The 25,229-nt window shown below is 39.5% G+C and overlaps 1 long non-coding RNA gene across 1 annotated transcript; it reads right to left on the bottom strand.

Moving 5' to 3' along the window:
* Positions 1–21,268: 21,268 nt before the first annotated feature.
* Positions 21,269–23,216, bottom strand: LOC121928628. The gene is made up of 3 exons (XR_006103535.1): positions 23,114–23,216; positions 22,351–22,418; positions 21,269–21,558 (listed from the first exon to the last, which is right to left on the bottom strand). It is a non-coding gene; the product is annotated as an uncharacterized LOC121928628 (long non-coding RNA).
* Positions 23,217–25,229: the final 2,013 nt, after the last annotated feature.

The raw sequence follows: 25,229 nt of genomic DNA, 5'->3' as shown, positions 1-25,229 counted from the left end.
ACATAATCTTGGAGATGGGATCTAAGTCATTTGTTACCAGATTCTTTCTTTCAATTAGTCTCAAAGTTGCTACAAAATCCTTTTGCATACTGATTTTGCAGACTGTCACTGCTATGCCTTAAAATTCATTTATGTTACATATACACCCAATACAGATAGTCTGAAGGGTATTTTTATACAATATTTTAAAATAATTTTATGCATGAAACAAAATTTCTGTACATCTATCTGTCAGAAAGCAAATGTGTCACTCTCTAAACCACCCATGAAAAGTGTTTTAGATAATGGAGTATTCCAGATTTTGGACTTCTCGATAAGGGAGACTCACCCTGTATTCATAAATAAAAAATCCACTAACAGAAGTATGAACAAATACAATGGTTTCATGATATACTACATGTGTTGATGGCACACTGCATGTCCTTGCTACTGCACAGATAAAAAAAAGTAATATTCTCAGAGAGATAGTTTTTAATCCAGGGGGACTGACGTTTGGTAACGAAATGTATAGTTTTCACACAACAACAGTAACTGAGCACTGTAAAGATTGGAAAGACCTGTATCACTTTGCCCTGTCTTTTGAAAATTTAGAGCAAAGGACATGGTTTGCACCTTTCTAGATTCTATATTACATTCTATCCCAAAACTGTATAAATATGCTTTATAACCCAACCGCTTTAATTTTCAAAGATGTAGCTGTGTTATTCAGAGGCAGTACAGAGTGATACTGAGTAATGGAGGTAGTCAATGCCTCCCTACAACAAAGAAGAGTTCCATCTTGCCTAAAGGAGGCAGTTTGTTTTAAAAGCCATCCTTGAATCCCACAATAAAGACAGACTTTCAAAACAGAAAGCTTTTGAAGAATGGCCTGGGGTGCTATATTGTTTTAATGTATTTTAAACATTTTTTATCTTTTTAAGGTATTTGATATTTTAATATGTAATTTGTTTTAATTATTGTAGTTTAAATTCTATTTTAATGTACTATTTTTGTATGTTTTGTTGGAATAGTAACAAGCTCTACACTTGGAGAGCTACTGAGAACACAGATGAGCTACAGCTGTATATGCATAGCTCTAATCAGCTTTTAAGCCTTAATAAGGCTAACTTTGTAATGAGCCTTTCTCTCGCTCTCTTTTGCTCACTCTGTTCTCAGCCTTCTTTTCTGTTGTGTTATACTTGTGTTATTTCATTGTATTATACAGTTTGTATTATTATTTGCTATTTGTTATTATTATGTTTGCCATTACTATTATGCTTTATTTTGTATCCTTTGTATATATGAGTTTTGTATGATTCTGTTGTATATAGTTTGTTACCCTTTTAAGCATTTATAGATAAAGCCTTTTTATAATACCTTGTCTCAACTAGTCTCTTTTCAAATCCATTGTTCCAACATGTTTTAATTGTATTTTTTTAATGTTGTAAGCTGTCATGAGTCCCAATCTTGGGAGAAGGGTGGGATATAAAGAAACATAATTATAATTATTATAATAATAATACTGTACAGTACCTGGAGAACTAGGTTTATAGCCATGAAACTTCATGCAATAATAAAAACCAGTCAGTCTTAAAGGTTCTGCCTTTCTCCCTCTCCCTTCCTCTTTTTTAAATTCAATAGACATCAGAGAATGAACCCCACTCTGCGAAGTAACACAACCTGAACCTGATCATATTTACACTGAAGAAAATCCCATTAATTTCCACCTGATTTACTCTCAAGTAAGTGTCCATTATACCTTAAAACCAACATGCATGCCATTTCACTGGCATCCTAGCAGGCCCTGCGATATAAGGAAAGTGAACAAACCCTTACTTCTTTTACCAGATAATTTTTGGTGAATGACAGGAAGTGAGTCCAAACCACAGTGCAAGTAAAATTAGATTTAAATTGACACTGGTACTGAGCCACTCTCTATCTCCATATTAATGCATTGCAATTTGTAACTTTTTCTCACCAGTATATATCACATCTGTCTAAAGCTCCCAAAAGAAATGATACATATGAGAAGCAATTTCTACTCCATCTTGCAAGCATAGAGGTTCTAGTTTCAAAATAGTCTCTTATCATCAAGGTTTGATAGTATATGATTCTTCCAGCATCTGGTACTTTATCACACACACTCACACTCTCTCACACATACACACTTCATGTGTTTAACAGAGTTCTGTAAATTCCTCTGAGATTAATTTAATAAAGACTTACTCCTGGAAATGTGGAGATTCTGGAATTTAAAATTTACAATCCATATAAATTCTATCTGATGTACAAAATGATAAACAAAACAATGGGAAGGGATAGGGAGGGAGAATGCACATGATTCGATCATGGGCTAGGTCTCATAGCATCTTCTAGCTGTGTCAGGGGCATGCATTGTCTAAATGCCATGCTCCTGAAGCAGCTGGAAGCTGCTCTGTTTGACCCATCTGTTTTGGGCCTACGTTGCTGTTGTTGTTTTTTGTAGGCACACTTTGAATTGCTTGTAATTCTGCTTATAGTGTAATTGTATGTTAGCTTTGGTTGTGTCCATGGTGTTAAAATTTAACTGGGAAAAGAGTGAGACATTTTCAAATATAACAATAGCAATAACAATAGTAATAACAAACAATAACTATAATAATAATAGAAAGTGAAGCTTATGTACTGTATGTTGAGCCAATTGTTTCTGGGTGTCTATACATAGTTTGTTGTGACACCAGAGCGCTCTGACAAAGAAGGCTAAATGTCTCACAAAACTGCAATTCCCAGAATTCCACAGCATTGAGCAATGGCAGTTAAAGTGGTGTTAAACAGGATTATTTCTACAGTGGGAATGCAGCCTTGGTCAACTTTTATACTGAAACATTAGTGTATGCAACTGAGATCCCTTTTGACTTTAAATACATTTAATTTCTTTTTTTTTAAAATGTAGAAATTATTTTAAACAATGTTGATTTGGCCCATAAGATTCAAGAGGCAACATTTCTTCTTTTTTTCTTGAGCTTTTGAAGTGACAGAGAAAGAGTTGTGTTTTTATTTCTGATGGTTAGTGTTTCTGCTCTCCTCCCCATTTTAGCTTGTTGTGCTTGTCTGAGATTTTTGATTTTTATAAACTCATGTTTCTAAATGGAAAATAAGCACATCCTAAAGAGACAGACAAAGAAGCTGAGTGGCTTTCCCTCCCAGGAAAGTCAGGCAAATTATCTGTTATTACCTATTTCGCTCTCACTATGCAGAAGCATAGTGATTAGTTTTGCCAACTTCTTTAAGCTTTAATTCATCTGTTTATGCATGTATAGACTCTTCTCAGTCCCATCTCCTCACTCACTTCATCACTGTTGCAGGAGCTGATGCTGAGCCTCATCTTGATGGAAAGGAATAATGAAACTTCATGAAGAAGTATGAAATGTAAAAATTCCGTGGCATTTAGAAATACCAGGAAATACCAAGAAGTTCTAGGTAATAGAAAAAAAATGTCTTTGGGTGGTTGCTTTGTTGTTGTTGTTGTTTTTGTTGTTCCCCCATTTTTTGTTTATAAAGTCTCCATATCAATAGCATGAAGTGAAGCCATGGCATTCTTTAGGTGTGTTTTATTGACTCTATGACTTGTCATCATACATCATTATCACTATTGGCCAATATTATACTTCAGCAACTGAACTTAGGGGTAAAACAGACTGCTTAAAGGCACCCCTACCAAAGGTCGATTGGGATTACAGCAACCATACACTGTGGCTCTAATTTGCCTTGAAGCCAGCCAAAAAAGGAGCAGCAAAGAGCTGTTCCTTTTTGGCTGGCAAAAAGCCAGCTTTTCTGGCCCCGCCACAGCATTGGGGCAGCTTTCCAGTACTATGGCAGCATGCGGCTTGTAAACGCCATGCCGCTGGAGTACCTGGAAGTCGGTCCACATGTGTGTAGCCAGGCAGCTTGGGGTGTATATGCACCATCTGCACATACTGACTCCAAGCCGGCTGGAAGCCAGTTTTTTAGGCTGATCTGTTTCTGGCCTTAGTATATTTAAGAGATTATCACACCGGTAAAAAAGATGGGATCATAGCAATATGCTCCCATCAATATCATGCAATAATGCAATGATTATCACATGATGTCACAATTCTCCCACAATTATCCTGTGAATAAAGAGGAATTCTACCACCAGTTTTTATTCATGGGGATTTTCTGTGAATAAAAAGCAGAGCTAGAATTCCTCTTTATTCACAGGATAATCACAAGATAATTGCGATGTCACGCAACATTGTGTGATAATCATCGTGTTATCACATAATATTGATGGGAGAATACCGCAATGCATTGAGAGGTCTTTTTTTCCAGTGTGATAATCTCCTTAACTAAACAACCTCTCAATGCTCAAACCACTGCACCACATTGGTTCTTGTGCATTAAATGAATTCTACATCAAGTTTCAAAATTGACATTTATAAGACAGTCTTGAAAAAACAGAATGTTTTCTGGTCAGATAACCAAAATAATAAACAACCTTGTTCTTTTTATGTATTTTTTTATAGTGTGGTGGAATCTAAAAACAGCAGGGTACAATTACTTCCCACTTTTGCATGAAAAGCTCTCATTTTCAGTATTTACAGAGTTATTATGTGGAAGGCTGGTGGGCTTTTTCACTGGGAATATTTAAACAGAAGCTGGATCTGGCAGAGATGCTGTAGTATGTTGCATTGTAAATCCTGTTTATTTAGAGCAGGGGTAGGCAACCTTTTTGAGCCGGGGGCCAGGTTGCTGTCCCTCAGACAACTGGGGGGCCAAAGCCAAAAAAGAAATAATTAAATAATTAAATAATATAGGACATTTTCAAATGTAGGACACATTTTTAAAAAATGGAGGACATGCAAAAAAATTTGATGCTTTTTTAAAAAAAGTTACTATAAATGCATGTTTGTTAGGCATGATCAAAATGGAGGATATTTGGGCCTCAGAAGCTGGCTGATATCAATATCACCATCACCATCACCATCATCATCACTATCATTGTTAAAGCAGACCTTTTAGCATTAAAAGCACCGAAAATACACAGAAATGCACTTTGGAAAGTCACACTGTCTCACCTTCAGAAAGAGTGAGTGCATGTCTCAGAAACTGACTTATATCATCATCATCATCATCATCACCACCACTATCATTGTTAAAACAAAGCAGACTTGTAGAAATGGAATGGAAATCCTCCTTCTCCTCCTGTTACTCTTCTTCTTCATTCTCCTCCTTCTCCTGCTCCTTACTTCCTCCCTCCTCCTGCTTTCTCCTCCTCCTTCCTCCTCCTCTTCCTCCTTCCTCCTCCTTCCTCCCTCCCTCCCTCCCTCCTCCTCCTGCTCCTCTTCCTGCTCCTTTTCCCTGCCCGCAGCTGTCTGGCATCCGCAGGAAAGGAGGGGAGGAGGAGGAGGACCCCCGCCCCTTTCCTGCCCTGCCCGGAGAGGAACAGGCAGGGCGAAGGAGCCTCACTTCAGTGGGGCTCCTTGGCCCTGCCTGTCCGCCGGCAGAGGGAGCCAGACAGGGCCAAGGAGCCTTGCTTCAGCGGGGCTCCTTGGCCCTGCCCACCCGCCCGCCGGCGGAGGGAGCCAGGCAGGGCCAAGGAGCCTCGCTTCAGACCCAGTCCTGCCGCTGCTTGCCACTGGCGCGGGGCCTTTGGCAAACGGCGGCAGGACCGGGCTCGGGCCAGTCCCAAGGGCTCGCCGGACTGGATGTGGCCCCTGGGCCGGGGGTTGCCAACCCCTGATTTAGAGGGTTAGATTTGATGACTATGGTAGTTTCCAGTTGGGGGAGGTCTACTTTAGCAGGGTTATGATACAGGAACTATGCCATCATGTAATGAGGTATCCATTACTTCCTTACATAGGAATTATGCTTGGAGTACAACAGCTGCTGGGTGGCACCTGAGCATAGTTTTGCCTCCCCCCCCCCCCAAAAAAAACCAAGTTACTGATCATCCATCTTTATTCATAATTTTGGCCTTATTATTTTATGGCATATCCTCCTGATCCTCACCTTATTCCCATGTTTTGAAAACATTTATGCAAATCAGAAAGGTTATACAGTTTTTCTGCAAAGCATCACAAGTAAATGTGTTAAGTAAACCTACGTCTGTTTTAAGTAGGTTAATGGCATAATAAATAAGGCCACCATTTGATTAGAAATGTTATTTTGACATGTGGGTATACAGCAATAACATATCTGCCCCCGTCCCACAAAGCACCAGCAACTAATCAGTGAGTGAGAACTATTTGGCTACTCTAAAGGCAAACTCATCCCCTAGACAATGTGTAATGTGACAACACATTAATGCCACTCAGAATGATTACCCATCCAGTCAAAAATAATTACTGATGTCTAATCAGCAGACATTACCATCTAATTCCACTTGATACCTCATCCACAGGCAAGACTTTCAGAAAGAAGATACCTGGGATTTATAAACACTTAACTTTTGTGACATGCAGGTGATTTTTTTGGCAGCTGGGCTTGTGGTCTGGCAGGAAGAGCTTTATGGGGACTGAATCTATAAGCACAATTCCAGTTAATGGCCCATCTGCTGACAAGATTACCATCTACACAGAAAGGAGTATACAGACTTGTGTTTAATTTTGGTTCCCTAAGTCCCCTGAATCTGCTGGGCTTCCCCTGCTTCTACAGCAAAAGAGGGGGCCTGGGATGTGTGGGGAAGTCAGGGTGAGCTCAATGCTAGACCACAGGCTGCCTGGGTAACACTTCTGAACCAAGCTAAGAATGTTTTGCATTCCAGAGTGAGGCTTTTGTGGGCCCTTTTTTTTGTGTGTGTGTGTGTGTGTGTGGAAACAATATGGCATTTTTGTAACATTTTCATTTATAAATATAGAAACTTATTATACTGGAGCTCACAAGCATGAAGAAGTATCACTTGTTCCAAAATGAGAAAACACTCATACTGTACAAGCAAAGTTTCCAAGTCAAGAGAAGCAATAGACTACTATATTCTGTGCTGTTTAGGCCTCATCTGGATTACTGTGTTCATTTCTGGGCACCCTAATTTAAAAAAAGTTATAGATGATTTGGGGCGAGTTCAGAGATGGGCAACAAGGATGGTAAGGGGTTATTCAGATGTTGTTTATGCAATATGCAGATAACTTCACTCATGCATTCCAGTTTTGTCGTTAATGCTATTTTTTAAAAAGAATTGCATCTCTGCGTGTTCTGTTGTTCACACATGCCAGCACTGCAAATAAAGATGGAGTTGATGGTGCAGATGTATTTAAAACACATTCAAGGCATGCACAGTTTTATCCTGGTTTATCCTGGGTGTATTTGCATTGGTTATTCACATATCTAACAATGAGAATCTTTTAGGAACATTTGGGAAAGGACCTGAGGTTGATTATCCCAGGTTAAATTGTGGGTTTGGCAGACCCCCCCCCTTCCAAGAAAAAAACCCATAAAAATTACTCGGGTACATTTGAAATGCATATGAACAAATTCAGACAGTGTATGTTGGAAGTTGTTTTGGCAGGACATTTCACAGCCTAGGGGCAGCTGAAGAAAAAGGTCTCTGGCTGGTAGTTGCCAACCTAGTCTTTGCTAACTGGAGTAAACATCCAGTAGAGGATCGGAGCCCTCTGCAATGGAGGTTAAAAGTAATGGAGGTTCAAAAGGGAGGAAGAAGAGGCAGCAAGAGGGACAGAGAGAGAGAAAAACAGAGAGGGAGGAGAGAGAGGGAGGGAGGGAAGTGGAAGGAATGGTAAGAATGTATGGAGGGGAAGACAAGGATGAGGCAGACACTGGGACAAGGACAAGATGTGAGGGAAAGGAACATGGGAGGTGGATGCAGGAAGGGATAGGGCAAGGGGAGACAGAGGACATAGAACAGGAAAGATGGGGAATTGGGGGTCAGAGGAAGCTGAAGGAGAAGAGTTGAGGCAGTGGGGAACAGAGGTGCTGCAAGAGGAAGGATAGGATGGCGGGGAATAGAGGACACTGAAGGAGGAAGCCTCAGACACAGGGGAATAGAAGACCTAAAAGAAGCAAGGCTAATATGGTGTGGAGCTGAGGAGGCCAATGGCAGAGAGCCAGAGATAGCTATGGGGTTAGAAGGAGGAGAGGAGAGGGACACGGAATCAGATGGTCCTGTGGGAAACGATATAGATGAAAAGAGACGTCTGGCTGTTAAGAGGCAGAAAAGAGAGATGAAAGAAGGGCTTGAATGAAGAGGTGCAGATGACAGAGACCAGGTAGGCCACTTACTTTAAGAAAATTCAGATCACTATGAAGGAAGAGTGACTGGTACTTAACCCAGAGGGAAAAGTCCCCTTCCTCCTCTTCTAGTTTTTCCCCAGCAGTTGAGATTAAACAATACAATTTAAATAAGATAAATAAAACAGGGGGGAGGGAGAGGAAAGTGAAAGAGAGAAAACAAAATGGCCCACATCTAATACTCACTAGGGCTCTGATTGTAATCCTGACTGTAATGAAAATAAAAAGAGATAAAAATATTTTGCACCATTACAGATCCAACTAAACAATCCTGCTAAATTTAGTAATAATCATAACCTCAGATGAATTCATCATTAGACTCCTTATTGCTCAAAAAGTCTATAAATGGTTTCCAATCTTTCAAAAAAAAAAATTGGCTTATCCTTTAGAACCATGTTAGTTTGACCATTTGGACTAAGTTAGCAACCTTAACAACCTATTCTTCCACTGTAAGTCCTTCAGTCTATTTCCAAGTTTGACCAAATAATATTCTTGCTTCTGTTGTCATATATTGAAGAAGTGATTCATATTTACTATCCAGCTCTTTATCCATCATGCCCAACAAAAATATTTCTGGTAACATTACTAAATCTAGCTTTAAATTGTTTTGGATTAACATATAAATCTTATACCAGCAAATTTTTGTCTCCTTACAAGTTTACATGGAAAAAAGTGCTCCTCTTTATCTTTATATCCCCAACATTGATTTGAAACATTCTGTGCCATTTTGACAGCTTATTTGGGGTTAGATGCCATCTGTATGTCATTTTATAATGTTTTTTTTTTAATTTACTGTGCAAAGTAAATTTTAATCTTGGCACACATTTCCCCCATACATCCATATGAACATTATGCCCATTATATTGGTACCACTTTATCATGTAGTCTTTTGCAAGCTCATCTGCAGTCTCTGCTTTCAGAAGCCATTTATACACTTGTTAAATTATATGGGCATTGTTTCTGAATATTTCTGCATAAAACACTTTCTCTCTAACCTCTATGGCTGCATTACTCTTGTCTTGATTAAGTTGCATATAACAAAACCAATTATGATTTTTGCCTTCCTTGAGATTCATTTCTGTTGATTTAAGTTTACAGCTATCTTAATCAAAATATAAATGATCATCATAGCACAACCATGTTCAATTTGTAGCCCATTCTTTCCCTTACAAAAGGCTTCCTGTGGTGTGGTAGCTAATATTATCGTAGGAGAAAAAGTCTCTCTTTATTGTTTTACAAACTTATAAGAGAGCCCTTCTAATACAAAGTTTTTTAAAATTTAGCATGTGCCTTATCTTTCATCACCAAAGGAAATTATACCAACCAGATCTTAAATTATGGTCTCCAGGTTCCAAGAATCTCTAAGTATTATCCATTCCTTCAACTATTCAAAACAATAGGCCTTGAAATATTTTGAAATTAGGGAGTGCTAAGCCACCCCTTTTCTGAGAATCCTGCAGTGTTTTAAAATTTATTCTGGATTTCTTTGCTTGCCAGACAAATCTAGAAATCTCTTTCTGCTGTGGCGCAAAAGGTATTTCATATAATATGGATCATTTGAAAGACAAAAAAAAAGTCTTGGCAAAACATTTGCTTTTATTGCTTCAGTTCTACGCCCCAAAGGGATAAATTTAACTTCTCCCATTTTTCTACATCTCTTTTTCATTTCTTTCCAGACTTTTTCATAGTGGTTTTGAATTAATAAACTGGGTTTTTTTCATTATTATATCTCCCAAATATATAATCCTTTTGCCACTTCAAAATTTGATAGAGCAGCTAGTTCATTGTCTTCTTCTCAAGTCATTTTTAGTCAGCAATTTCGTTTTGTCACAATTCACTTTAAATGTGGAGCATGTCCCAAACACCTTAACTTTTCCCCCAAAAGAGCTTCATTGGGTACAGTTATTTGTGACATTATAACATGTTCATCCATGTAAGCTCTCAGTTTATGCTGTTCTCTTCTTACCGTCATCCCATAGGATCCCATTTTGTGCAATACCTCTCAATAGGGTCTCCAGTGCCAAAATAAATAGTAAAAGTGAGAAAGGACACCCTTCTTGCAAGCTGTAAACAAGGGGATAAAATCTGATGTGAAGTATAAATTTAATTACTCCAGGTTTTTCAGGTCTGATGGATTTCCAAGTGTCAGCCATGTGGCAGAAGACAGCAAAACTTAAATTATTACTATTATGTTTATTAATTAGCAATTTAGGAGATGGCACGATTTATCTTAAAATCCCTGTGTGGGTAGTGTGAGGATGTATGAGTATGGAGAATTTCTAACTATGGAAAGAACCCTGAGTTCAAAAGTTTTGCAAATGATTTATCTGACTTCTGTGGCTATGATAACTCATTTGAGTTGCTTGAGGCAAAAGGTTTCACAGGGTCAATATAGTGCAGAAAATTGAGTATCAGGGTAAGAGGACAAAGGTTTAAAATACTCTTATAGGGAGTTTCAAGTCAGGAAAATTATGTTTGTATGTGCAGATGCTAACTGCAATCTTTTCTCCAGGTATGTGAGCAAGTGAGCAGATGCCCTTTCAGTGTAATCTGTAGGATTTTCAGGGAAGAAGAAATGAAAGAAAGTCTCAGATTTGTAAGCAACAGGCATGCTGTCCTGAGGTAATGAATGCTATTAGAGAGTGCAGCTGCTGGGAACCATTGGTATCAGGGACTTTATGACTGTATGTGACACTTGCAGAGTGCTCCAGTGGTGCAGAGTTTAGGAACTAAATTGAAACCACAGCAAAATACCTTTGGGAAAATAAGCACGTTGTTAGTATTTTCTGGGACTGATCAACAGTAATATTTGTGAAAACAACAACATTAACTATTTTCTGGGGCTGACCCACAGTGATTTTTTGAAAAACAAAAACAATAAACTCCCATGGCACATTAAAGATGGATACATTTACTGTGGCATGAACTTTTGCCAGGAAAACCTAACCAGCTTTATAAAATTTCTAGCTATTTATTATCAGAAAGCAAATAGTTTATGTAGTTACACCATCTTAGAGGAATTCAAAGACATAGCCATGTTAATCTGGAAAATCAGTATGCAAAAGAATTTTGCAGGACCTTTAAGATTAACTGAAAGAAAGAAGCTGGTAGCATGAGTTTTTGTAGACTTGAGCCTACTTCTTCAGATGCATGTCTGGAGACATCATAGAGGAAGGTCATCATATCACATAGATATTTACAGTGTATCCACATACATCTTCATTGGCTGGATCAGCATCTGCATCTGCACCTGCACTGCAGAAATCATGCAGTTTGACACTGCTTTAACTGCCATGGATCCATGCTATGGAGTTCTGGGATTTTTAGTTATTGTGATATTTAGCCTTCTCTGTCCACAAACCACAAAACCCAGGATTTCATAGCATTGAGCCCTGGCAGTTAAAATGTGTCTAAGATGGGGTACAGACAGCCAGAAAGAGGCAGCCAGGAGCCGCCTCTCTTTTTCATGTAGCCACTCCGCAGGAACCAAATTGCGCAGTGAGGTTGCATGAAAAAAGGAGCACTGAAAAGCGGCTCATTTTTGCGCTGTTGTAAAGAGCTGACGGCGGCGTGAGCACGTCACTGCTTCATGACTCCATCTGGACACTGCATAGCAGTGACGTCATAGCTGTGCACGCCATCTGGACAGTGCTGCACAGCTATGGCATGATGGCGATGTGCTAGGGTTGCAGGGTGTGTGCATGTGCCACCCCAAGGTAACCCTAGCCCATCGCCATGATGCCGCAAAGGGCCCATCTGTACAGGGCCTAAGTTATTTCTGCAGTGCAGAAGCAACCATAGACATTCATACTTACAGAATCTCAATTTTTCCGAATTACATCAGCATTACTGTACGTTCACATAGATTATATTACTTCAGCATTGTCATGGTCATCTGTTCAGAAAGGAATGTATCTCTGTGTTAACCAGCATTTCAGAGTATGGTGAACAGCCTAGGAGCTCTCTGACTGTGAAACAGTTCATAGCACTTTTCCTCTGCCGCTCCAACTGGATACAATTTTTATTACTTTGACTGAAACTGGCTTGTCTAAGGAGATGAGCAAAGTGTGCTTTATAAAAGCCAAAAACAAGAGGCCACTCACTTTTAATCTGACTACCTGCCCTAACTCCTCTACAAACCACTTCTGAGTAACTCTTTCCTAAGAAAACCCTATGACAATCATGAGTTCACTATAAGTTGAAGGGTGACTTGAAAACACACAAACACACACATACCACTAATAAGATGCCAGTCTATCTGTTTAATGCAAAGCTTGCTTAACATGGATAGCTACTCTTCTCAAAACTGTCTTTCTAAATGTGAATTTTTCTGTTTTGACAGAATTATTGGGCCTGAACAGACAGGTCAAAATAAAGCTGCTTTAGGTCACTTTGGAGGTATGCTGTTTAAATGACACATGCATCTTAAGAGGCCAGAAGCTGCACCAAAACTGCACTCCAGTCCTTAGTACTGGAGCGTGGCTTAGGCATGGCTTCTGGCATCTTAGGATGCATGCATCATTTAAATAGCATACCATCAAAATCACCCGAAGCAGCTTTATTTCGGCCTGTCTGTTTGGGCCCATTTTTTTACAATTATTTGAGGAAAATATACAACCTGCATTGAAAATGGATCTTAGTAAAACATTTTAACAGCATAAAATCCAAACAAAAATACAAAGATATGGGACTCAGCTGTATTGATTTCCAGGATTACCAACATGAAAGCTAATTGTGCTGATTGAGATAGTTGGTTGCTCCCAGACAGAAATGTTTTTATAATTAGCCAATAAATGTTATTTTGATTGTAATTAACCATCATTTTTATTGTTTGTAGCCATAACTGAAGTTGTGTAATCAAAGCAGAAGCATAAAATGTTACCTACACATTTTCTCAAGGAAACAAAAATAAAGGAAACTCTCGGTCTTTTATGTCTTGTACTAATGGAACCTCTCCTGCTTCTGGTGAGTAGGATGGGAACTTTTGAGGTTATCCAAGTGACAAGTTGCCACCATCCACTGATTTTAACCCCCTTTGCAGTAACTCAGTGGGATGTTACTGAGGGAACTTGAATTGCCCTTTCTACCAAACAAAGCGATTGGGTGCCTGCCATACACTGGTTAAACCTGGGCCATACTGTTCAGACTCCCAGCTTGTCCAAGGAACATCCAAGATTCAGTGACATCTGATTGTGAGTGGACGTATGAGTGGAGTAAGACAAAACTGACTCAGTGGATGCATTAGAGCTTATGTTTATTTTTGTGATCTTGGTGGAGTATGACCTAGACTATTGTGTAACTTTGCAATTTATTCTTAGTGTCCCTGAAGGCAGGCACCCTTCATGTGAGATATGATTTTGCTATGTAGATTACTGTTTGGAATAAAGCTTTCCTTAAAGACACCTCTCTTCCCACACTCTATTCATGTACCTTTTGCTCAGTGTGTATGCCCTACAGAATTGGGTGGAAAGCACTAGTCAAGTTTCCTCAATAACATCCCACTGAGTTGCTATAAAAGGCCTGTGTGTGTTAAAATCAGTGGGTAGTGGCAGCTCATGTACATGCCCTCAAGGAGGACCATGTTACCAGAAGCAGGAAGGGATCCATATGTCTGAGCTCATTTGGACTTTTTTGGCAATACACTTTAAAAGGCATTTGAAGTACAACAAACAATGCAAGGTAGGCTAAAGTTTAAGAATAACTATTTGTCGGGTTTATTCATTGCCTTAAGCGTTAAAAGTAGGTTGCATTTCCTTTCTCCATTGGGGGGGGGGGCGTGGTGGTGTTACTTCATGAAGAAATTCCAAGTACAGTTTGACTAGTTATTTATGAGGGACTAAACTAAGCTTGTTGCTAGCAGCTACAAAGGGATGGACTGTGTAAGCAATCTTTCTTTCTCCAGCACCAGCTTCAGGATTTTCGTTGACACTGATTGGACATGACACCTGACACAGTAAACAATGTTAGAATCGTTAAGTTTTCTTGACAAAATAAATTAATAAAACCAAGCCAGTCCTGTGTGGTACTTTTGAGGTAACCCCAGGCTTGGGCCAATCTGCCACAATCACCATTTTATGGGGCTGAACTTCTTCATCAATAATTGAAGACTGCAGATGCGGAGGCAAACATGAGTGTGGAGTAGGCTAGATAAACAGATGAAGATATCAATTCCTTCCCTGGCTTGCCTGTCAATGTCTACACTTGCTGAAGTGTGAAACCATACTAAAGAGCAGTGAATTTTGCATGTAACACAAACTCTAAAATATCTGAGTCCCCTCCTCACAAGCAATACTTTCAGCACATAGATAATCATGGGACAAGGATGCATGCTGCTTCACGAAAATAGTGTGGTGATGAAATATGACTGCTCCAATGCAGTTTTAGAGGCAGTATGCAGACTAGCATTAGCAATAGTTCTGAGATCAGGAACATGGCATCCTGACAATGTGAAAGGTTAAAAATGAGCAACATAGTCTTTTGTGAGTTCTTTGGGCCATATGGCCATGCTCCAGAAGAGTTTCTTCCTGATGTTTCACCAGCATCTGTGGCTGGCATCTTCAAAGAATGCTTGCCTGGAATAAGTGTGTGTGTGTGTGTGTGTGTGTGTGTGTGTGTGCGCGCGCGCGCGCACACACACACACACACACACACACACACACACACACACACACTGTGTGAGCCTGGGAATGCAGGAGTGATTTGCATGTGTATTGTTCTGTGCTGATGGCAGGCCTCAGGCTGGGAAGCTAATGCAAAAAAGGATTAGTGTCTGCTAATTGGTGATCATTATCTGCTGGGAAAGCCCCTGACTCTGAATGGTTTCCCATTTGCATTTGCTGAGTCCGAATTTTGCTATTCCTCAGGACTGGTAGCCAAATTTTGTTCACTTTAAGGGTTTCTTCTTTCCTGTTGAAATTATCCAGATGTTTGTAGATTTCAATGGCTTCCCTGTGCATCCTGACATGGTAGAAATTCGGGACCATGCCAACCACTACCATGTCAGGATATACAGGGAAATCATAAAATCATAAAACTACTGTGTGTCACCCAGTGAGAAGAAAACACGTGATTTCCCCCCCATTATTACATGTTAGAATAATTCGCATCACACAACACAGACAATAGTCACCTTCACCTATCTAGAATAAGGCATCTCAGTCTCCACCCTCACAGGCTTGAACACCCTGCCAAATAAGAAACACAAGAATTTTAAATTTTAAATGCACAGGCCATGTTCCAACATCAGAGTGACACAGTGTAAAATTTCTACATGCAGAACTATGCTATGTTTCTCCTCTCACCTCAAACCCATCTTTTAGCTACAGGAGCACTGTTACCCTAAATGTGTGGTCCTTGTATAGCCTCCACAGACAGTTGCAATCTTATTATTATTATTATTATTATTATTATTATTATTATTCCGCTCAATCTCAGGGAATTCAAGTGGATTACAACAGTAAAAATCATACAATTAAAAAGAGATGCATTAAAATTCTATATTTAACTAATCTGGAGATTATTTAGCTTAGATTTGCAAGAGCAGGTAATGTATGCTGGAACTAAACACCAGCTATACTGGTAATAACTGAGAGATTACATGCATGGGGAACTATATGAACTTCTATTAGAGGAAATATAAAATGACACACACACAAAGATAATCCATCTAAATAATCAACATACAAAGCTAGCTAAAATAGAAAAGTGGAAAGGGATAACAGAGTTTTAGGGTTATATGAAGTTATAACCACCTGTCTTGAAGAAAAGGTCAAAAGACTTGAAGGAAAGCCAGGAAGTATGAAGACTCAAGCCATGGGGCTTGAGAAAGCAGGTTTTCCAATAATAAATAATATAATAAAACTTTTATTTTTATCCCGCTTTTTGTAAAAACAATCAAAGCGGCATACAGCATATTAAAAACATATAATAATATGAACCGAGATCAGACAAAGACTGAGATCTGAAAGCAACAGTCACTGTATATGCAGGGGGAACAATAAAGCAAAAAAGTTAAATTTTGGGATACTATTTATATCCTATATATATCCCCAATCCATAGAGGTTCCATGGGAAACCCAAAGCTTGATTGCTTCTCAACAGAACCTGAGCTGGTTTGAAAGTAAAGCGTCTGTTTTGATATTAGGTAGATGAATGGGGTTTGATTTTGATTGATAATGCTTCATGGGCTTTACAACACCTAGACAAGATCTGGATTCCTCAGAAATGAGAGGGCAGGGTGCGGTGTTTAGGAATACACAAGAGATGAAAGGAGGGATTCCACTCTTGTCTGATATGGCAGGACTCATCTTTTCGCTTTCAGTTTCTGTCAGAAATGCAGAGTAGGCAGGGGAGTGGTGATGCTCTTCCAGCAGTTCCTCCATCCCCACACCTTTCTACATGGTTGGGTCTACATGTCATTCATACTACCTATTTATGCCATCGCAATTGCATCCACTCATACTGGTGCCTCATGTTGTATCAAACTATAGCTGGATTAATAAAAATATTAGGAGGTGTTCAGATGCTTATCATTCCTCATTCCACAGCCATTTGAGAGCAGGGGATATTGGAGACCCAGAAAAATGGCACTATCTGCCAAGATGTCTGGAAGATCTTCCCCTCCTGCCATGGTCTTGCAAATGATGTCGCTGTTCTGCATCTGGCTATAGTAACATAGCCAAACACTTCTGATATACCCACTGCTCACTAGGTGGCCATGGAGTGGGGGATCCTGCAGGTAAAAGGTGGGGGGGGGGGGTGGGGGGGGGGATTTGATCATTGGATGAGCTCAGTTCAGAATTTCAACTTCTGCAACAACAACAACAACAAAGTTACTAATGATGGCATAAGTTCAAGTTACACCATCACACGTCACTAACAGGATGGTACTCATCATCGTGTATCGAGTACTGAAAAAGAAAAGACTATTTCCCCATATATTTCTCATTTAATTCACTACACACCATGGTACATTTTCACAAAAGGTCAACTGATATAGAACTGCAGGCTGCACTGAGAGAAGAAAGAGTCAATAATGGATAGAGGTAGCTTGTAGAAAACTTTCCACTGCTTGATTTATGGGAAGGGGAGCCATAGAGTGAGTGGTTTCCTATAAAATTAGGATGGAATGCCTAAATGCTAGTCATCACAAAATGAAGATTACCGAGGTATCAGTGAAGAGGAATTAGAACTTGTCTCTCATTTCTGCCATCCTCAGTATTGATTACATAAAACCATTATATAACTGCTGTAACCTAGCAAAGGATAACATCACTCAACTTGTTGTATAACTATAACCTTTTAGTAACTTACAAAGTTACAAGGATATCGAAGGAAGAGTATGGAAAGGTGAAAGTGCTGGTTCATAATTTGGCTTATGCTGTTCCTTAATGATCTGTTAATGAATTGTTGTGGGTGTTAAGATTATGACAAGATGGATGAGAGGACACTGTTTTGTACCAAAAGCCAGTGGCTTGTGGCATTCAGATTTTTTTTTTCAGTAGCTTAAAAATTAATATGTAAATATCATTGTACCATGATAGTCTGACTCACCTGCGGCCTCCTTTTCCTCTTGTTTAGTACACACTGTGCTAACAGATGTGGCTTCCTGCAGTCCAAAAGCTAAGATAGGAAATATCTGACAGTATTTAGTACTGACATTTTGTGACCATACAGTGTAAATGGATTGCAGTTTCGCCTTCTGGCATTGTTAAGAGTTAGCAACCTTTGCATGCCTAGTTGCCTACATTGACTAACTCCTTCTTTACATGTTACTTTATAGAAATTTTGGCACATAATATATTTAGAGTGATTTCTTGTGTACTAGGGTCCCGCCCCCCATGCACACACACAAGCATACACATTCTGTGACTCTCTTCCTGGATTGCTTTAACCTGCAACCATTATTTTTTATTTTATTTTATTTTTCACTTTATTGATATTTAAGAGTAAACAGCTATTTTTTCTCTTCCTTCTCTCTCCTCCATAAGGCCATATGTTTGATTAAGCACACATTTTTACAGATAAAACTACTTTTATGTACCTTTAAGAGAAGACTCAGCATATTCCTTTTATCTGCTAGATCTTGTGGCTGTATGGATGGGTGTGGGACTGGAGCCAGTTTTGCTTTTGCCTTGACATTTGATTACTTTTCTTGAGAGATCAACTATTATCTCACACATTTCCCAACAGACATCACCTGCCTTAAAGAGTCTACAAAAGCAATGTCTCTTTAGCAAACCTTAAAACATAAAAAAGAAAAATCAACTTATAAGTTACAATAGCATTAGAGACCTACCGTGTTGATCTGTCATCACATTTCTACCCAATCATGTTCTACCCAAGCTGTCCCAACCTAGATTTCATAAGATAACACTAAGGCATGCATCTAGGAGTACAGTCAGTTGTGCAGTGACAAGGAGGGGGAATGAGGGCAATAAAATTTCCCTTCCATCCCAAGAGAGGAGGTGGGGCAAAGTTACCAAGGGAATGCAAAGACTGCAAATATAAAAAAATAAAAGTATGAATAGTGTTTAGTGTCTCACTTTGCAAAGCAGAGGAATCCCATTCCATGTCTGCTGTCCTGAGCAAATCAAGAAGAATTTTGCCAAGTAAAAATACTGCAGATTTGCCACCACACTATCTATTATGAATGCTTATTATGTACCATTAGCACCTGTGTCAGTGTGATAACAAGACAGGTGACAACATAAGAAACATTTAGTGCCTGTATCAGATCATCTTTAGTTACAACACAGTACAATGAAAAGTACATGTAAATAAATAAAATAAGTAGGAATTTGTATGTGCAGAAAAATAAAATTAATCTACTAGTATGTACCCAGCCTTGGGGCAGAAAGGCAAACAGAGGGAAATGATTGGAAAATCTGACTGGGGAGAGATCAGCTTGTATTAGGGTGCAGATTGATCTGAAAGAGACTTTAAAATCAGTGATTGGAGATTTCATTAATCCCATCCACCTCCTTTTTCTCACCAATGTTCAGGTGAATGGTGGAAAGAGACAGGTGGTGTCTGGAGCATTAGATTCTCATTTCTATGGTGGGTCTGGTGGTAGTGCTAATAAACGGCTGCCCCAGGTTTGCAAATGGGCTAGACATCTTTAATAGGCAGTGCTAGGCTGCAGTTGCAGCAACAACCCAAGGATCATAGTAGGATTCTGTGGCCACAGCAGCTACTTCAACATTTGGATGAGGTGGCAACAACAACTTAGCAGCCAATATATTGTGCCATTGGTGGAATAATTCTTGTATTAAATTGTTATTTGATAGTTCTTCTGATCCTCTTATATTCAGTGCTTTCCCTATTGCTTTTCCAAAGCGATATTCTAAAGTTTATCAATTAATATATTCTCTCATATGTAAGAGCATTTGTTTAGAGTATTTTATGTACCATTTCTTAAAGTAGTATAATTTATATCAAGTCTTAACCATAAATTAAACTGAGTAGTTTTTACTTAACTAGATGACTTATGTATTTACTCCTTTTCCCCCTTTAAAAAGTGATGGGTGACGTTGAAGCCCTAAGGTACAAAGAAACTGAGCTGGACTCTCTTTCTGTTCTTCAGTCCTGTCTGTTCCTATTTTCTTCTCCCCTCTTCGGAATTAGGGTCTGAAGATGGACTTTAGTTCGGGTTCTCTGGACCTCCTTTCCTTCAAGGAGGTACTTGCCCTGTTGTGATGATGGTTTACCCCCTCAGAAAAGGACCACACAGGTTCTATCCCAGTTTCTGTGGTTTGGTTTTATATATCGCACAAAGCATTGCCGGTCACGTCTCCATGCACCACTGGGAGTTCACTTCTACTTGCTCTGCTGCTGCTGGCACTGGTGTTGAGGTGGAGAGGCGGTTTTTAAATTTGCTGTCTCCCAAGCTTTCTCTGCTGGCACTCTGGGTGAGGTTTTAAAGGACCTCTGCTTCTACGCCCATGCTGCTGCTGATGTTGCTGGAGAGATAGTGTTTGGGGGCGAGGTTTTAAAGGACCTCTGCTTCTACGCACATGCTGCTGCTGATGTTGCTGGAGAGATAGTGTTTGGGGGCGAGGTTTTAAAGGACCTCTGCTTCTACGCACATGCTGCTGCTGATGTTGCTGGAGAGATAGTGTTTTGGGGTGAGGTTTTAAAGGACCTCCGCTCCTATGCCCACGCTGCTGCTGTTTCTGCTGGAGAGATGGTGTTAGAGGATGAGGTTTTTAAGGACCTCTGCTTCTATGCCCACACTGCTGCTGGAGAGATGATGTTTGGGGTTTTAAAGGACCTTCACTCCTACGCCCACTATGTTGCTGTTGCTGCTGCTGCTGCTGCTAAGCACTTTACACTTTGATAGCAAGCCACAGCTCCTAATTTCTCCTAGAACGCATGGAAATAAAGTTATGTTTGGTTGATTATTTCCATTTTAACAGTTGTAGATCCCATTAAATTCAATGGGGTTTGTTTCTGAATGATCATACACAGATAGCTATATTGCCCTCTTCTTAATAGTTACTAATTAAATGCAAAAAGTGTTTTTGTCATTGCCTATGTTCTTTGTCCCTTTATGCATCATTGATAGTTTCTCAAATTTCTCTTTTATAGAAACTTTTCTGCCTTCTCCCCAGTTCTACCCCTCCAAGGAAAATTGTCTTGCTACAACCATGAGCATACAAATGGATTGACAGGATAAGAAAAAGAGGAATATCATTTCACTGGGAACAAACTATTTTTAAAATTTAGGCTCTCTGTAATTGCCTTGACAGTTGGCTTACTAAGTACACAAAGTTTGTTAGAAATATGTATAACCAAATATATTTCTTTGCTTTGGTTTAAGTTCAAGACTGCTTGTAGTGTCTATGGGAATCTAATTTTAAGTTTCTTCTCTTCTCAAGTGAAACCTTAAACTGCTTTTTTTTTAATCTAAGGTATTAAAATAAGTACTTTGAAAATCAACTGCTAGACCACAATCAATAGATTGATTCCTGTTTTGTTCAGTATAATGTTTTTCAAATGATTGTTGTTGTTTAATATTATAAGAGACTCTTCACTGAGGTTATGAAGATTCACCAACTAGATTAAAAAACGGTAAGCCATGGAAAATCTATTTTAGTAGGAAAGCAGTGAATAAAACTATAGAATATGTAGTAATCCAGGGAATATACAGTCCTTTCTTGTCAAGGATGCTTCCTCCCTACTTTCTGCCATTGTTCTCTGATGGGGGTGGCTGCTTGCTGTGCTTCCTCTTTTCTTGAGGGTGGAGGTCTTTTTGTAATTAAAAGATTGGGTGTCCCATCTTTGCTGTATCAACTGAGAGAATGCTGGGTTGCCCAGGATGAGACCATCCTCCTTATCCATACAAAATAAATAAGATAATGATAGTATTAGTATTAGTATTCCCATCCCAGCAGATTCACCATGCTTTACTACACTGGGTGACACCAACCCACTGATGGCAACTGAAAGAGTAGATGGAGCTCTCACACATGGCTATCCAGACTTCCCACTTCAGCACTCTATAAATTGTACACTTTTAAAAGATCTGAAGTGAGTTCATTTATTTTAGGTGGAAATTATCAGAGGGCAAAAAAATAAATTAAATAAAAAAATAAAAATCAGAGGAATACCAGATGTCTTCAAATATGCTATGATCTATGATAGCATACAATCATGTCACTTGTAAACAATGTCCTTGAACAAATCATTTTAATTTATACACTAACATATGTATGGATGAAGCTTGACATTTATTTCTATTCCTTGGTGTCAGAAGCTATATCTTTTCCTGTGTACCATGAATCTGGGAAATTTCTTCCCATGAAGAAAAAAAAATCCCTTGTGTCAAGTATGCTGAATGTGGATTGTGGCTTACGTTTTATTATTTGGCTCTTTATATACTTGCAGCACAACTAATGTTTGGTTACCTGGGGTCCTTTTCATTCATAGATACCATGCAGACTTGTCACTTATGAAATAACTGGAATCGTTCTACACCATAGGATAAACTGTTCATTAAACTCTGTCAGTCTCCATGCATTAAATTCAATAAAAGGCTACATAGAATTACATGTGTAATTCTACCCAATAATTCAGAGACTCATGCCTTCTACTTTTAAAAGTTACTTTAAAAAATCATCTTACCAAAAATGCTTGGTCCTGAAAGCAATTTGACCAGCTGAAGATGAAAAGGCACCAGGTTTCTTTTCCAGCTAGAAATATAACACAAGATATTGTCAGTGTCCAACTGCCCAAGATAAATCAAAAATGGCAATGGGCAGGAATTTGGTCAAAACAAGCCATTCTGGCACAGTGAGACAATTCTCTTAAGCCTATGGGCCAAGCCCCAAGCCTTTTTCTGCCTTTTGTGTTTGCCAACTACACCAAAATCTCCGTATAAAGTCAATATTTTTTCCCTTTCTGTAGCTGGTTGTATGCACACACAGAGAACAAGCAGAAAATTGACCACAGACTGATAAATTTAAAAGTTGCACAGAATCCTTTTAATTCCACATCCAATGCCATTTGAAGTGGGGGTATATGTCAAAACTTCCAGATTTTCCAATATCTAGATAGATATTTTTCAATATGTCCTGGGGCCTTTTCACACTATGGAATTACAGCACTATGATTCCTCTTTAATGCAGCATCCTATGAAATCCTGGGGGTTGTAGTTTGGTAAGATACAAGAGCTGCCTGAGCGAGAATTCTGAACACCCCGACTAAAATGGAAACTCCAGGATTTCAAAAGATGGAGCCATGGAAGTTAATGTGGAATCACAGTGTTGCCGATCAACTTTAAATCATGAGACCAGACACATAACATGGCTTGTAAAAATGGGCCACTTTTATTTGAATTAAACTATCTAACTGTTTTTCAAAATCTGCAAAATTTGAAGGGATTAACCTGGTGCACGAGCAGGCGGTCTCTTCCTCAGACCTCTTCCTCAGTGTCCCCTGGGCGAAACACCTGAACTCCGAGACAAAAAAAAAACACAACATAATTGGGTTATTCCTCAGCCAGCTCGCATCTGGAACACTAAGTTGAGACTTCCTCAATCAACTCACATGACTTGAGTGAGGATTATATCCCACCTGAGCCCTAAGGAAGGTCTCTTTTGCCATCTCCCTCTTCACATGTTCTAGAGAAAAAGTTTAAGAGGATTAACCACCCAAAGAGGGGTGCAAGTGACCGCCTATTTAAGTCTTCACCCAGGCCAATTGTCAAGTCCCAAAAAACAGTGTGAGGTAGGCAAAAAAGCCTTGGAAAGGAGAGAAAATTGTGACCTGGTCCAGAAGCCACCACTAAAGCCATACTGAAGAAGAGGTGGGAGGGTGGGACAATGATTAAAAGAGAGCGATGAGATGGGGCATTGCTGGTTTAAATAGCCCCAGCTTGCTCCACTCCTTCCCTGGACGCGGTGCCAAGCACTGGTCCAATTATTTGCTGGCCTCTATTCAAGAGATCAACAAATGCACATCCCTGGCCAGGGTGCGGCGTGGGGGATGTGAATTATAATTGTATAATATGCAAGCATCCATAGTCACATTGGAGATTATCACATGGAGAGAGAAGGATAGGAGCAAAGGGGTCTGCTCCCATCTCATTTGTGCAATTGGAGCAAAGATTATCACACACAACTCGCTTCTCCCATCCTTCTGCCATTAGTGAAGTATAATGGCCCCATCATTTGGTATTTACCGGAGAAGCACACTGTGTGTGATAATCTTTGCCCCAATCACGTGAATGGGACGGGGCAATCCACTTTGCTCCTGTCCTCCTCTTGTATGATAATCTCCATTGTCATGCGAGCATTATACCAACTACCATGCATCTGTATAGTTATGGAAGAATAAATTATATAAATTAGTTGATCAATTGATCTTTTAAGTATGAATTTTTAATGTAATTGTGATTCAATTGTTATTTTGAGGGTGGAGGGAGAGTAGGACTATGGTGTGTTGTTATTTTATTATGGATTGTCACATCTGCTCGCCGCTTTGACCATGTTTCTCCTCTTTTCTCCTCCCTTCATTGGCTCCCCTTCCCCTTCCGCATCTGGTACAAGCTTTTGTTATTGACTTTCAAAGCCCTCCATGGATTGGCCCCTCCTTACTTATCTGACCTTCTTTCTCCTTACATTCCTACTCGCACCCTCCGCTCTGGTAGTCAAGGTCTCCTGTCAAAGTGTAGGACTACCACTGCCTCTCCCGAATTCGTCCCTTCTCGCTTGCTGCCCCTTACTCCTGGAACCTTCTTCCCCCACATGCACACCTCATCACTTCTCTACCCAGTTTCAAAACTGAGTTAAAAACTATATTGTTTAGAGAAGCATTCCCAGAGGCGAGCCCCTCTCTGACCCAGGAAACCCCTTTTTAACCATCCATTAAGAAGCCAAGCCCTTCCTCCAGTCCATCTGCCTTGGTCCAGGCCTCGGAGGTGGAGAAGATCTGCTGGACCTGATCCTATTCCCCACCACCACTCCCTTCTCCTTTTGTGTCATGTCTTTTTAGATTGTAAGCCTGAGGGCAGGGAACCGTCTGACTAAAAGATTGTATGTACAGCTCTGTGTAAATTTACAGCGCTTTATAAATAAAGGTTAATAATAATAATAATAATAATAATAATAATAATAATAATAATGGACTGTTATACTTGGTCCTAATCAGAGCAGGTGGGATATAAATAAAAGTATATTATTATTTATTATTAAAGTTTTATTAAAGATGTTGTCCATCTGCAAGCACTGGGAATGAACACTCGCACCTCCTCATCCTCGCTGCTGCCTTAATTTGCATGCCTTGTCTCCTCCCCCCAAACTTGTTATTCATGCTTTCACTGGTCAGAGTTTGAGTGTCTTCTTGAACCTTCAGGGAAGAGAAACAGCAGTTGCACCAGGAAACAGCAGTTGCTCCAGTAGTTGCATCTTCTGTTAGCTCCATCAGCACAAAAAGTCAACATGGGTTTCTGAGAAACAAGTCATGCCAGACTAATCTGATCTCCTTTTTGATAAAATTACCAG

This window comes from Sceloporus undulatus, chromosome 1 (assembly GCF_019175285.1).
Source record: "Sceloporus undulatus isolate JIND9_A2432 ecotype Alabama chromosome 1, SceUnd_v1.1, whole genome shotgun sequence".
NCBI classification, from domain to species: Eukaryota; Metazoa; Chordata; class Lepidosauria; order Squamata; family Phrynosomatidae; genus Sceloporus; species Sceloporus undulatus.
The sequence above is the reverse complement of the archived record's forward strand: the minus strand, read 5'-3'. Positions and strand labels throughout refer to the sequence as shown.